This window comes from Chrysochloris asiatica, unplaced genomic scaffold (assembly GCF_000296735.1).
Source record: "Chrysochloris asiatica unplaced genomic scaffold, ChrAsi1.0 scaffold00075, whole genome shotgun sequence".
NCBI lineage: Eukaryota > Metazoa > Chordata > Mammalia > Afrosoricida > Chrysochloridae > Chrysochloris > Chrysochloris asiatica.
In genome coordinates, this window is record NW_006408593.1 from 13,742,065 (window position 1) to 13,757,866 (window position 15,802).

A 15,802-nucleotide genomic window follows, 5' to 3' on the forward strand; every position below is an offset into this window, starting at 1 on the left:
ATGCTTTACTGTATATTAACAACAACAACAACAATATAATGTAAGTGTTATATATATATGTAAGAATGAAAATGGTGTGAAGGTAGCATGGAGTGGGTTTGAGGAGGGAACTCTCTGAGGATTTGTTCTGAAGGGAAGGGTTTGTGGGGTGAAGTAATGGCAGGGAAAGTGGGTGAGACTTTCATGCTGAGCTTGCCACAGAGGGGCAAGATGGGTTCAAGCTGTGTTGTAAGATTATGCTGGCTGCAGAATTAAAGACACATGAGAGGAGAGAGCCTTGGAGGCTCTGCTGGAAAATTCTGAATGTGTCCAGGTGAATCTGGACTGGACAGGAGCGGTAAGAAAGGAAAGACACAGTGGGGAGAGAGACTGAGCCGAGACATTTGGGAACTGACAGGGTGAGGAAGCTCACAAACTCACAATTTAATTAGCTATCTGGCTTGCCAGTGGATTACGGGTGAATTAGCCGAGCTCAGAGTCTAGGGGCCTTGCTGCGAGTTGAAGGGAAGTTAATGAGAAAGACAACAACATGCCCCAGGGAGATATGAAAGAGAAGGGATCATTAGCCAAGCAGAGATGCTGGCAGGAGAAACAGATGTCAGGGTGAGGAGTTGGCTTTCTGTGGTGCTCTTGGTCCCCCAGGGGAGCAGAGGATTAGGGTTCCTGGGCTGCTGGCCCCACTGCACCTGGTTCTAATCCCTGTGAACACTTGGTAAGTGACCTAGGAGCCAGGACACTGGAAGTGGCTGTGAGGATGAGGTTCCCAATGCCTGTTGGCCCTTTTCCCAGTAGGGCTAGAAGGTCCCAACGCTAGCCCTCCTAGAAGGCAGCAATGAATCCCCTGAGCCCCTCCTGCACATGGGGAGGTTGAGGCTAGGAACAGGGAGGTAAACCTGTTCATGTCCCCAGGTGGCACACTGCATTTTCCAATGAAAGTCATAATAGTATCTCCCATCCCACATGCCTTTCTTACAAGGTGACCTTGACACTCTTCATTATGTGGAAGTCTTAGCTTGGGCTGTAAAAGGTGATAGAGCTTCTGTCTGACTTGCTCTTGCAACTCACACTTGGAACCCATTTGCCATGCTGTGAGAAAGTCCAGGCCACATAGAAAGGCCCCACGTAAATGTTGTGGCCGACAGGACTGGTTATGTAATTTCTGGGGCCCAGTGCCAAAAAAAAACAAAGATTGAAGTTGTCAAAGACTTCATTTTGCTTGGACCCACAATCAATGCACATGGAAGCAGCAGTCAAGAAATCAAACAGAATATTGCATTAGGCAACTCTGCTACACAAGGCTTTTTGAAAATACTTAAGAGCAAAGATATCAATTGGTGCACCTGACCCAAGCCATGGTATTTTCAGTAGTCTCATATGCATGTGAAAGTTGGACAATGAATAAGGATGTCCCGAGAAGAATTGATGCTTTTGAGTTATGGTGTTGGAGAAGAATATTGAAAGCACAATGGATTGTCAGAAGAACAAACATGTTGGAAGAAGTACAGCCAGAAAGCTCCTTAGAAGTCAAGATGGCCAGACTTCGTCTCTTATACTTCAGACATATCAGGAGGGAACAGTCCTTGGAGAAGGACATCATGCTTGGCAAAGTGGAGGATCAGTGAAAAACAGGAAGACCCCCTACAAGATGGATTGGCACAGTGGCAGCAGCGATGGGCTCAAGTGTTAGAACAATTGTGAGAATGGAACAGGATTGGGCAGTGTTTCATCCTGTTGTGCATAGGGTTGCTATGAGTTTGAACCAATTCAACAACACCTAACAACATCAGCAATAGATGCAAATACAATCCAGTAATAGCTGCAAACATAAATGTGGCATTTAGAATCAGAAGGGAAAAAAATTAATCATTTAATAAATTTTGTGGTGATAACTAGGTCACTATTTGGAAAAAGACAAGCTGTATCCATATCTTATACCAAACCAAATTCCGAATGTATTCAATATTTAAATGTAAAAATGAAACCAAAAAAGGTACTAAAAGGAAACAGGTGATATTTTTTTCTAATTTAAAAACAAAGATTTTGATGTATGATGTAAAATCCAGAAGTCTTAAATTTGATGCATCAATTTTACTCTAAAGTACAACATATTTACATGGCAAAATTGCCAGAAACAAAAGACAAAGTACAAACTGAAAAGCATATTTACAACTCATATCACAAAGGGCAAATTTCTTTAATATGCAGAGGCCAGACACTCCATGGAGAAAAGACGAGCCTTTCTGTTATGTGAACATTTGAAGCCTCGGAAACTCTATTCAGGGTGGCTAAGAGTTGGAACCGACTCAAAGGCGCTTAGCAACAACAACAACAACGAGAAAAAGACAACCACAAAAAAATGGGTGAAAATATAAACAGTTAATAAAAAAAGAAAATACAAATACTGTTAAATGTATTGCTGTTTAGTGGATTCTGATTCCTAGAGATCCTATAGGACAAGGTAGAACCTCCCCCCCCAACACACAAGATTTCCAAGACTCTTAATTTTGCCCAAAGTCTACTGCTGTGTCTTGCTTCTGCAGAGTGGCTGGTGGTTCTGAATCCCAGACCTTTTGGTTAGCAGTTGAGTGCTTAACCACTGCACCACCAGGGCTCCTTAAATACTATTATTGTTGCTGTTGTTGTTGTTAAGTGCCATCAGTCAGTTCTGACTCATTGCGACCCTGTATAGGGTTTCTGAGGCTTCAAATCTAGCAGACTGGCTGGTGGGCTCAAACCACTGACCTTGTGGCTCGCAGAACCTCTAGGTCGGCAGTTCAAACTCACCAGCCGCTGTGTAGCCTCTAAAAGAGTGAGAAAGCATTTTGTATGGTGTCACTGCACTCCCTAAGTAACTTGAGGGTATGTGCCATCAAGTCAGTTCTGCATCATAGTAACCCTGGATGCTGTTTCTAAGGCTGTAATCTTTCTCCTGTGGAGCGATTTGTAGATTTGAACCGCTGACTTTAGTGGTTAGCAGCCCAGCTTGTAATCCATTACACTACCAGGGCTCCTTTTAAATAACTATTATTGTTGATGTTAAGTGCCTTGGAGTTGGTTCCAACTCATAGTGACCCTGTATAGGGTTTCCGAGGAGCAATTTGTGAGTTTGAACCACCGACCTTGTGGTTCAGACTGACCTTGTGGTCCAGTGCTTATCCTACAGCACCACATCAGGACTATTAGGACAAGAATATTACAATAACAAATAACATGCCAATATTTTTGACTTCTCGAATTGTCAAAGATCGAGAACATTTATAACACATTTTATTGGCAGGGATGCGGAGACTTCGATATTTACATGTTGTTGGTGGGAGAGTAAATTGAAACAATTGGGCAATATCTACCAAATTTTTAAACATCCATGCCCTTTATTTAACTCAGTAATTCTTCAGATGCATGTCCATGTGTTTGAAATGACATGTATACAAAGTTATTCACTGCAGCACTGTTTGTAATAGTAACATTGGACATAGTCTACATGTCCAGCAATAGAGGATCGATTAGATAAATTGTGGCACATAATTTCAATATGCATATATGTACATTCGTGCAATGGAGTCCTGTTGTGGCGCTGTGGGTTAATGCACTAGACTGCAAGGTTGGTTTGAACCTCAAGGTTGGTGGTTCAAACTCACCAGCTACTCCTCAGAAACCCTGTAGCAATGAGTTGAATACTGTGCATCTTCTAAAAGAAAGAGGAAGCATTTTGTATATGTATATGAAGTAATTTCTAAGATGTTGTTGTTGTTGTTGTTGTTGTTAGGTGCCATCGAGTTGGTACCGACTCATAGCAACCCTATGTACAATAGAACGAAACACTGCCCGAGTCAGGGCCAACCTCCCAATTGTTGCCACACTTGAGCCCATCGATGCTGCCACTTTGCCAGTCTATCTCACTGGGGTTCTTCCTCTTTTTCTCTGACCCTCTACCTTACTAACCATCATATCCTTCTCCAGTGACTGGTTCCTCCTGACAATATGTCTGAAGTATGAGAGACGAAGTTTGGCCATCCTGGCCCCCAAGGGGCACTCTGGCGGCACCTCTTCCAACACAGATCTGTTTGTTCTTTTGGCAGTCCATGGCATTTTCTAAGATGTACTGTTAAATAAAAAGAAGCAATGTGTATAATATACTGCTATTTATGTAAAAAAAAATGTAAGAATGCATTTGCTTGTGTATATATTGAGTACTTCTGAAAGGATGTACTAAAAACTTGTGACAGGATTGTCTCCTGAGAATGGTTATCGGAAAGAGACTTTTCATCATTTTATACTTTCCACCATTTTATCCTTTTGTGCCTAAAATTAAAAAGGGAGGTGCACTCTGTTTTTAAGCAGCTGCTCCAATTCCCTCCTGGTTCCCATTCAACCTGAGAACAGTACATAGCAGTATAAAGTCAAACCTCATCCTGGGCTTCTGCAACTGATGCAAAACAAGAGAAAACAATGCAGACCTTCCCATTCATGAGAGGGCTTCCAAAAGCTCCTGGGAAATTTCCCTTATCTTGTCATTCTGTTTTGCCATGAACCTCCTCCATGAACCATGAAGCCTCCTCGTATGTATTTCTGTTCAATTTCATCCTGCTGGGTTCAGCCCACTGTTTTGAGATATTTTGGAATCTCCATTCTGACATCCAAATACTAGCTTTTCCTCTCAACAGTGGTGCCCTCTGCAAATATGGCGAGTGTGACAGACAAATGTGGAGCCTGGTTCTGGGAACATAGACTTTTCAGATTTGCAGCAATTGGATAGCCAACCGTATAAGGAACAAGTGCTGTCTTCAAGTTAAATTAGTACGTTATTCGAAAGAGTTAGGTATGGTTGCTTAGTCAGTGTTTGTTTTGCTGTTGTTAAGTGTTGTTGAGTTGCTTCCGACCCATAGCAACCCTATGCCTAACAGAAGGAAACACTGCCGAGTCCAGGCCATCCTCACACTCGGTCTGATGGCTGAGCTCTTCACTACTGCCACTATCTGTCCATTTCCCTGCGAGTCTAACTCGTCTTCACTGACCCCCAAGTACATCCAGATCTCTAACATAATAAGATAGTAACAATGTTTTAATGTGTCCATTTGTTATTACAAATCATTATATGTTCCTTAAAATTTTAATATAACATGCTTTACAAGGGTTGGTTCACAACTACAAGTTGTATAAGCAGGACATTCATAATTCAGGGACTGCCTGTATTCAATTAGGGTGTAGGGTCCACTTAGCTGGGCAGTCTCTGAGATCACTGTTTTCCTCTATGTCTCCTCAATCATTTGGCATTCACTGTCTAACTGAAAACAAGGAATTTCCCCAGAGGGCTACCAAATAAATGAATAAATAATAAAAGGATGTTATTGTTCAAATTCACCCAGCAGCATCACGGAAGAAATGCCTGGCAATCTACTTCTGTAAAGATGTTGTTGTTGTTAAGTGCTGTGGAGTCAGTTCCAACTCATAGTGACCCTGTATAGTTTCTGAGGAGCGGCTGGCGAGCTTGAACCTCTGACCTTGCGGTTCACACGACCCTGAGATTGAGTGCTTATCCTATGGAGCCGAGGTCTAGTCCTGTAACACGAAGGTCACCATGAGTCAGACTGCGGCAGTGGGTCTTAGTGCTTTATTATTATTATTTACCATCTTTAGTGAATGTGTCATTTCTTATTCCAGGTGTTCTCAAATCCTGTTTAGTATTATATTCTTGAACAAACTCTGGGGAGGATTCACCTCAAATGTGCCCACCTTCAGTTTCCAGAATCGACTTTTGTACCTTTTAGGACCGACTGTCCGGACATTCGCAGGTATCCAGCACTGTGGCTCCTTTTCCCCAGCCCCAGCTTAGCTGCATGGGCAAGGGCACCAGCTCTGACCCTAGTTCATTTGGCTTTCCGATCTTACCTGCTCATGAGTTTCAGCACCTTGGGACTTACAACTCATTTGAAATGGCTAGGAACTTAGGTTTTTGCTACTGTCTTCTATTTGGGTTTCCAATCTGAATGACGTTGTGGTTTACCTTCTCAGTTGTTGTACCTCTGACAAATGCTAATGGGACCACCTTCATCCCCAAGTAGCAGCCCTGTCCTCTCCTTAGGCCTCTTGCTCTGCACATGACTTACTTACTGTTGTTGTTGTTGTTGTGAAGTGCCGAGTCATTTTTGACTCAGAGTGACCCTGTATAGTGTTTCCGAGGAGCTGCTGGTGAGTTTGAACCGCTGACCTTGCAGTTCAAACCGACCTTGTGGTCAAGTGCTTATCCTACACACCAAGCCAGGACACATAACTAGCAATATCTTTTATTATCTGCATCCTTGTCAAGTCTCAGCTTACCACAGACATCACTCTTCCTTCTGTCTTTTAGACTTGACCTTTTACTTTCCAAGCCCTGCAGAGAGCTTTCTTTAAAGCCACGCTCTTTTCTCCCGTCTCCCCTCTCTTCTCTGCACAGACATTTTCTGCACCAAGGCTGTCCTAATGTCCTTTTTCCAGATTTCCCATCTCTTCTGTGCCAGATTCCTATTTCTAGTTTCTAAGCTTGGCGTCATAACTTTTCTCTATTTTTTTCAAGTCATTTTCTAGGACTATTTATTCATCCATTCATTTCATTCCCAACATGCCCTCCTTCTAAATTTAACTTTCTCTTCTGGTTCCTTGCGATACCAACCGTACCTGACAGTTCCCTCCCTGTGCTCAGGAGGAAGGGAGTGGGGGACCAGCTCCTCGGTAATGTTTTCCCCAATTGAGAGGATATTGTCATTGATGCATGTCAAGAATGTAATTCACTGCTCAGCTAGCAGCTGTGCAAGACCATGGCTGTCAGGGTAGCCAGGTTTCCTGTAGGTGTCACTCTGCCCTCAGAGCCTGGCTGGGCAGCTGGAAGAGCACCCCACAGACATGGCTTCAGGCATGCAGGCTCCCACTGTCTCCTCACACCTTGCAGTATTCTCTGAATCCATTCTGACTCATGGTGACGCCCTGTGATACAGAGGGTTTTCTTGACTGCAATTTTTAGAGAAACGGATTGGCCAAGTCTTTCTGCGGATTGACTAAATGCTGGGGTGTAAAGCATGCAGGGTTTGAAGTCAAATGTATGCATCCAAGTTTGAATCTTAGCTCTACCACTTACTAGCAAGTGGTTTAAATTTCTGAGCTTTAGTTTTTCCCACAATGGGAATAGTATCTGGCTCACGGGGTGAGCCTCATATGGATGCGAAAGCTGGACAGTGAATAAGGAGGATCGTAGAAGAATTGATGCCTTTGAGTTGTGGTGTTGGAGGAGAATACTGAAAGTGCCATGGACTGCCAAAAGAACCAATAGATCTGTTTTGGAAGAAGTGCAGCCAGAGTGCTCCTTGGAGGCCAGGATGGCTAAGCTTCGTCTCTCCTACTTTGGACATGTAGTCCGGAGGAAACAATCATTGGAGAAGGATGTCATGCTGGGTAGGGTGGAGGGTCGGAGAAAAAAGAGGAAGACCCCCAACGAGATGGATCGGCCAGGTGGCATCATTGATGGACTCGGGGGTGGCAGCGGTGGTGAGGTTGGCCCAGGATCGAGCATTGTTTCGTTCTGCTGTGCATGGGGTCGCTATGAGTCGGTTCCGACTCGATGGCACCTGACAACAACAACAACAACACGGGGTGATTAACTGAGATAATATAGGAATGTAACTGTATACTCTGGGTTCATCTCCGGTTCACGGGGGTTTTCACGTTCTGTTTTTTGGGTGGAATGTTGCTTTCTTTCCCTTTCTATTCAAGCGGTTTCCTTGGAACAAGGTGGAACCCAGTGCTGTTGAGCTCCATAGGGTTTGGGAGGCTCTACATCTTTATGGAAGTGGACAGCCCCATTTTTTTCTCTAGAGAAGCAACTGGGGGGTTCAAACCCATGAGTTAGCAGCCCAATGCTCAAGAACAAGGTCATTGTTAATGCCCAGTGAACTTCTTAAAAAAAAAATTTTTTTTAACTTTTTATTGTGAATTATGTGATAGTTTACATGGGAGAACATTATCTTTACATTCATCCTATCATATTTCATTTCATTGCAATGATTACACTCCCCTCTATGCATCATCAAACAACCAAAGGGTACAATTTGCAAGCCTGCCCCTCCGCCATCAGTACACAGACCCTCTCCCTCCCTGAGTCCAGAGTCCCCAGCTGCTCCATCTCTTCATGTCATCGTCTCTGCCTCCACCTCTGGAGTTCACCCAGTGAACTTCTTTTGACAAATCACTTATCTCCACATCGGAAAACAGTCCAGTTCAGTGTATCTGGTTCTAGTTGGGCTGACCCTGGACCCCAACCCATTCCGGCTTGGCCAGTGATTCAGGCCTGACCAGTAGAAAAGTAGAGTACTACACCCCTCAGGGACATTAAATAGTGTACAGATGGACGTGTATTACAAATCAGAGCTCTTACGGGGAATTTTGCTAGAGCTCCCTGAAGAGATATTTGTTCTTTCTCTGGAAATACAAAAAGCTGTATGAATGAAGCTGCCAGTTGGCACCTTGTGGAGAGAACATGTCTGAGTGGGACACCACACAGAGGTGGACAGAGCCGAGGTGGAGGGAGAACATGTTTAAATCACTGGGTTAACTTCTAGTTGTTTCTACTACTTGAGCCAATACATTCTTTCTTAAGTAAGCTGATTTGAGGTGGGTTTCTGAAGTATGCAACCACAATATACAAATCACGGGCTCAGTCAAGTTTTAAATTTAATTCACCGTTAAAACCTGAAAATAGCACGTGCATAGCATATTAGGAATTCTACTGACTTGCAGACCCAGGCTTGAATCCTGGCTTTGTCTTTTAATTGTTGTGTTCTTAAGTGCTGTTGAGTCAGTTCTAACCCATAGTGACCCTTATAGGGTTGCCAAGGCTGTAAATCTTTAAGGGAGCAGAAAGCCTTATCTTTCTCCTGTAGTGTAACTAGTGGGCTCAAGCCGACCTTGTGGTTTGCAGTCCAATGTTTAACCCTACAGAGCCACCGCACTTCCTTGTCACTTAATCATTTTTGGCAAATCAGTCAACCTTCCGGAGCTTCACTTTTCTATTGTAAAATGGAGAACTAATTTGTGTGCATGCTTCAAGTGGGCCCTCAAAGAACAGCTTACTGTTTGGTGGAAGGAAGGCCTAGTGTGGTGCTGTGGATTAATGCACTGGACTGCAAAGTCGTTTGAACCGCAAGGTCGGCAGTTCAAGCTCACACGCTGTTCCTATACAGGGTTGGAACCGACTTGACAGCACTTAACAACAATTAGGTGCAAGGACTCCTGAAGTGGTTCTGTAGGCTAAATGCTAGGCTGCAAGGTTGGTTTGAACAACGAAGTCAGTGGTTCAGATTCACCAGCCACTCCTCAGAAACCCTATACAGGGTCGCTATGAGTCGGAACCAACCCTAGTGGCACTTAACAACAACAACAATTAGGTGGAAGGGAGTGTGGTGGCTCCAGAGGATAAGCACTGGACTGCGAAGCACAAAGTTGGCAGTTCGAGCCCACCATCAGCTCTGTGGGAGAAAGATGAAACTTTCTGGTGCCATTAAGATTTGCAGCCTCAGAAACCCTATACAGGGTCACTCAGAGTAGGAACCAACTCAATGGCACTTAACATTAGGTGGGAGGTACACATATGTGATCTCAACAACTGTTTACTCGGTACAGTAACCTAAGGGTGTGGAATCCATTCCTCTTTCTTAGACGTCTTCAGTTATACCCCTCAGTGACCATGGACTCCAGGTTGGTCAGGGCTTTGGCCAAGGAGATGGCAGTAACTGGAAGCTTTGGGAAGAGGAGGGATGATGAGGGGGTGGATGGGGATTTTAGTTTAAGAGGAGATGGAAATTAGCTTTGTTTAAAACATTTATGACTGCAGAACTTTACACCCACTTTCCATTTGTAAACATCCCTGATTATCAGCCTGGTTTCTTTTGCAGCAGGCCTCGATGGGAGATAACCGACTCAGCGTGGCTGGCGAGGCAGAGTACAGAGCAGCAGCCTGTGGGAGGAACGCTGGAGTGCATGCTTGGTGTCAGCGCAGAAAGATTTCAGGGTCTTGGTGGTAAGGAACGTGGATTAGAAAGTATTCTCCATCCTTTGCCAGAAGCTTGTATAGGGAGGGCGAACCCACAGCTGCCCTCCATTTCCTCATTGTGTGGTGCTGCTTTATCTACTGTCCTCTGCCCTGCACCTGGGGCAGGAAGATAGAAGCTGTTTCAACAGCTGAGCACAGATGATGAAACCATGGTGATGGGTATGGAAGGTAGAGGCCAAATTCAAGAGGTATTTCTGAGAATCAGCAGTGACTTTTTGGAAGTAGAGGGTGGGGTACAGAGGACTCAGTCATCTCTAGGGGGTTTAACTTGGGAAACAGGGTGACCATGATACATTCACACTTCAGAATCTATGTACCATAGCAGGCTTGGGGGTCGAGGTGCAGTTCAAGTTGAGGGTCCTGAAAGACATCTTGGTGGATACAACTAGGCCAGCGTACATTCTCTCATTCAACAAATATGTTAATCTGCTCTGTGTGGTAGCTTTGTAGGATAAGCACCTGACTGCAAACCACAAGGTCAGTGGTTCAAGTCCACCAGCTGCTCTGCTTCTGCAAAGATATTCACATTCAGAAATCCTACACAGGGTCGTGATGAGTCCGAAACGACCCAACAACAAGTCTGTGCTAGGGGACAGCTCAGGGCACTCTGGCAGCAGCAGACATGCACTTCTGAGGAAACACGTAGGGAATTAAGAGACACATTTGCCTTCACCTGCGTCACTCTTCCAAACTCTGCAATTTTGCCTGTTTTATTGCCTATGCTTCCAAAGTACACCTTCCCTTTTCAATTCTTTAAAATTCCAGTGTTGGTTATCACAGACTAAATGCTCACAGAGTTCCAGGCACTGTACTAAATTTAATACTCCAATAAGAGCTATTATTCTCATTTTACAGAGAGGTGTCTAAGACTTGCCCAAGGTCCCAAGCAGGTGGTGACAGAGCTGGAAACTCAACTCCACAGCTTGTTCTGTCCTCATTTCTTCAGTATCCCAGAGTGCTCTTTCATCTTGTGCCAGTCGTGGCCATTTTCCATGTGGCTTCAATCCCCCACATGACGGATTTCTCGTGTTCTTCATACAGCATCCTTCCCTCAGTGCACACTATGCTCCCCAGAGGAAGGCAGGGACAGATATGTCTCGGCATCTCCCCCTGCTCCTACCACAGGACTTTGCAGAGATCATATACTTCATAGCTGAGGGCTGTGTGTGTATCTCTAAGTGTAGTTCCTCGGGGGCGGGGGGGGGGTATAGGTATGACACTGAACTCAATTTCAGCAGGGGGCAGGCAGTCTGAAGGGAGACTTAGCACCTCTGTTCCTGTTTTCACCCTTTTTATTTTTCCAAAGAACGTTTGGCCAGTCTTTTTAAAGCCAGGAGGGCAGGGCCCCAGTGGGATAGAAAGCTAGAGAAGGTGCAATTCTGGTTCTTGTCCTTATCTAACCTCTGGCTCTTCACACTACTCTGTACGGAAATAAACTGCAATACAAAAGTAGATTTTCCATGGAAATGTGGTTACTAGAGGAGAGCCCATTCTTTTGGCTGCCTTACTAGAAGTTTCTCTCACTTACTGTGCCATCTTGGAGGCCTCGAGAGAGGGCAAAGTTCATTTCATCATTTTTCTCTCTCAGGAAGCCCTGGAGATCCGAAGAGCACATTTCCCGCCCTCCCCACTTTCCGGCTTCTCTTTAAAGTGCTATCCTCTAGCCATATTTTGGTGTGGAGTGCCAAACTGAATTTGTTTGAAAACTATTTCCCTTCAGGATTATAATAAATTGATTCCAGAACAACCAGTTTTAATGTAAAATCTGCCTAATTTGTCCCAGACACAAGATTTGGGGCCCAGATTTGCAGAGAAACAAACTTGAGACCATGAAAAATGGACTTTCGGCAATTTTCTCATTACCACAGCTCTTCAAGATGAAGGTTAGAAGCATGTGTGGAAGAACGTACTTGCCCAGCGCTAAGGGGCGGCACCAGATATATTTGGCCTCAATGGATGAGGAAGCTGGCTCAGACAAACGTGGCTGTTCGGAAAACTCCTCCCATTGCTTTAGAAAATCAGTTCTTTGATTAATTTGGGTGCATACCATGTTCTGGTGTAGTGCTGCAGGATAAGCACTGGATTGCTAATCTAAAGGTCAACAGTTCAAACCCACCAGCTGCTCTTTGGAAAGCCCAGACAGGGTCATTGAGTTGGAACTGACACTTCACCACCACCACCACGTTCTTCAGTCCCAGCTGAGATGTTCTCAAGAGAAGCTACTTTGGGGTTGGTGGCTGTGACAGTCCAGCAGTTTGGTGGTTGAGATGTAGTTAGCTCCCATGGTGAATCTATATGATGTTATCACCTCTATGATGAGGTCTGCTATGAGCAGCCAATCAACTGAAAGACATTTTCTTGGGTGTGGGGCGAGTTTCCAGTATTTGGACACTCAGGCAAAGCTAGTTTCTCTCTACTGGGTCTGGATCTTGCATCTGGCTCATCCTCCAAGTTCTAATTCTTTGGACAAAGAAGTCTTTGGACTGTGAAGTCTTCAGCAGCCTGCCTGACGTCTGACCTGCCCGTCTTGCCTTATCAGCCCAGCTAGTGAATAAGTCAGAAGCCTCTAGCCTGACATCTCACCTACTGACTTAGGACTTGCCTACTTCTACAGCTCTGCAAGCCAGTTCTTTGATATAAACCTCTTTATATATATGTATATTAGGAGCTCTGGTAACATAGTGGTTATAAATTGGGCTGCTAACTGCAAGGTCAGTAGTTGAAACTACCAGCTGTTCTGCTGGAGAAAGATCAGGCTTTCTGTTCCCGTAAAGATGTATAGCCTCGGAAACCCTATGCAGGGTTGCTATGAGTTGTAACCAACTCCACAGCACATAATCACCACCATATATGTACATACAAGTGGGTTAATGCACCAGACCGCAAAGGTGTTTGAACTGCAAGGTCAGCAGTTCAAGCTCACCAGCTGTTCTTTGGAAACCCTATACAGGGTTGCTATGGGTCAGAGCTCATTTGAGGGCACTTAACAATACATACATATATGTAAAAGCTTCACTGGTTTTGCTTCTCTAGAGAACCCACACTAAGTGACAAATGAACAAAAGTCAGAGGAAGCTTCTGATGCTCAAGTTAAAGTAAGATGATGGACCAATAGTGTGTGTTGTTGTTGTTAAGTGCCGTCGAGTCGGTTCCGACCCATAGCAACCCTGTACAGGGTTTCCGAGGGTGTAAATCTTTACGGGAGTAGAAAGCCTGATCTTTCTCCCACGAAGCAGCTGGTAGTTTCGAACCGCTGACCTTAAGGTTCGCAGCCCGATTCGTAACCACTACGCTACCAGAGCTCCTTGCAATAGTGTGTGTATGTGGTGTCATATGTGACATGTTTACATCTGAGTCTCTGAAAAGGACGAAAAAAACAGACAGACAAGATCGCAGCAGTTGAGACAGCCTGAACGAGCCCTAGAGCATCCATCAGAGGAGCCAGCCAGGTCTGTCGCAGCAGCGCTCCTGGGAATGAGCCTTACTGTGCAGTGCTAGCGCTTTGCAGCAGCAGGCTCAACCATCAGGAGAGCGGAGAAAAGCAATGGTGAGGGCTTCTTCTATTTTTGGCTGCTTTGCATAGACATCATTCTGCAGAAACAAGATTCGTCTCCTTTTCTAGAGACCAACTCCAGTCTGAGGGAGGCCCGGTCTCTGGTTTACTGCTCTGACTACATTTGGAGAGAGGCCTTTTTCCTCAGATGAATTATGCATCACTTGGGTGTGGTCAGCTGCTTGTTTCTCAGTATTTCATTCCCACAAAGTATTCAACAATGGACTTTGCAGCTGATAAATCCGGATTTGAAACTACTTACTAGCTGTGCAAGTTTGGTAAATGAATCTCCCACTTGATTTCTAAAAAGGGGACACCCAACCTACTACTTACGGAGCTCTGGTAGCATAGTGGTTACGAATTGGGCTGCTAACCTCAGGGTCAGCAGTTGTAAACTACCAGTTGTTCCATGGGAAAAAGATGAGGCTTTCTGCTCCTGTAAAGATTTACAGCCTCAGAAACCCTGTACAGAGTCGCTATAAGTTGGAACCAACTCCTCAGCACATAACCACCACCCACCACTTGGGAGTCCTGGTGTGCTGAGGGTTAATGCAAAATTGGCAGTTCAAACTCACCAGTCACTCCTTGAAAACCCCATAAAGGGTCACTGAGTCAGAACCAACTCAACAGCACTTGACAAAAACCTACGAGGGAGTAGTTCTGTTGTGGCGCTGTACAACCACTGTTAACCAGGTAGTCAACGGTCAAACCCACCAGCTGCTCCCCGGAAACTGCAGAGTTGCTGAGTGGGAACTGACAGGGGACGGCACTTCACCACCACCTCCCAGAGCTGTGAGAATAAAGACACAACCTACTCTGCAGCCAACGTGCCCAATGTTGCTCTCAGTGCTCCTTACCTCTGTGGGGCTTTCCTGACTGACTCAAGCAGCTAGTTTTTCTATAAATAAGCTCAGGGAGATGGATGTTTTGGAGCTGAATACTAATTTCCCACAGGTTTCCAACCTAGGGAGAAGTGCTGCCATGCCTGTGTCAACTCGGGATTTGTCTGTCTGGACAGCTGGCAACAGTTACAGTGACAGGCTGGGGGGAGGACTGTGAGACTTTTCAAAGGGACGTCACTGAGGCTTACAGTATAGAAAACATTTCAGTAGGGAGAGGTAAGAGAGGACATTTCTGGAACAGGAAATTGCAGCAATGCCAAGGTATGTTTAGGCAAGTGTGCAAAACCAGATATAACAGGGCTGACATTTTAAGTTTCTTTCATCTTAAGGCTGGTTTTTTTAACCCTGGTATTTTTAGTCTAGGACACCTTCATTCTTTTCTTCAGTCAGGGCTACAATGCCATCACATTCCCTTGGAGAGAACTTCCTGGCAGTTTCACTCAGCTTCACGAGTGTAGCTCAGCAGTTAACCCTCTTCTTAGTTTTTGTTATTTACCTAGTCCACTAACTATTTCTTACATATGAATCTAAGAGCATCAGCTTGCATTTAGTAGCCCCTGAATAAACTGGATACCTCTGATGTTAATAGTTCATAATTAACTTTTACAGAGGACCACAGGTTCCTACTGAGTCTAAAATGTGAATGCACTACGCAAACTAACACATGCTATTGAGAATGTTGGGAGAACGGTAGCTCTGTAGGCAAAACATGAGGCTTTCTGCTCCCACAAAGATGTAGTACAGCCTCAGAAACCCAAATAAGAGTAGCTAGGAGTCAGAGCTGAACTCGACTTTTAATAATTAAGTATACGGTAACAACTGAGTAAAAGTTAATTGGACCAGTACTTCGAGCAAGCTCAGGCCTTGGTGAATTTCTTAGAAGCCTAATTTACAGGAAGGAAACACAAAGCCTGAGCACCCCCAGGTGGTAGACTGGTTATCACACTCAGACATGTTTCTTAACTAGCGCCATCCTGACCCCAATTGCCCTATAGGATCGAGAACTGCTCCTCAGGGCTTACATTGCAAACCTTTACAGAAGCATAGTCTCAGCTTTCTCCTCTGGAGTGGCTGGTGGGTTTGAACCAACAACCTTAGGGTTAACAGCCCATGCTTCACCCACTTGCCGCCAGGGCTCCTTCCACCTAGGAAAGGCAGGTGTGTGTTTGCACAGAAGCTACAGGATAAGCATGGCATATTTTCCTACATCATCTTTACTTGAAGATTTTTGGGGACAAAAAGTAGGTAATGCAAAACAGTTTTATA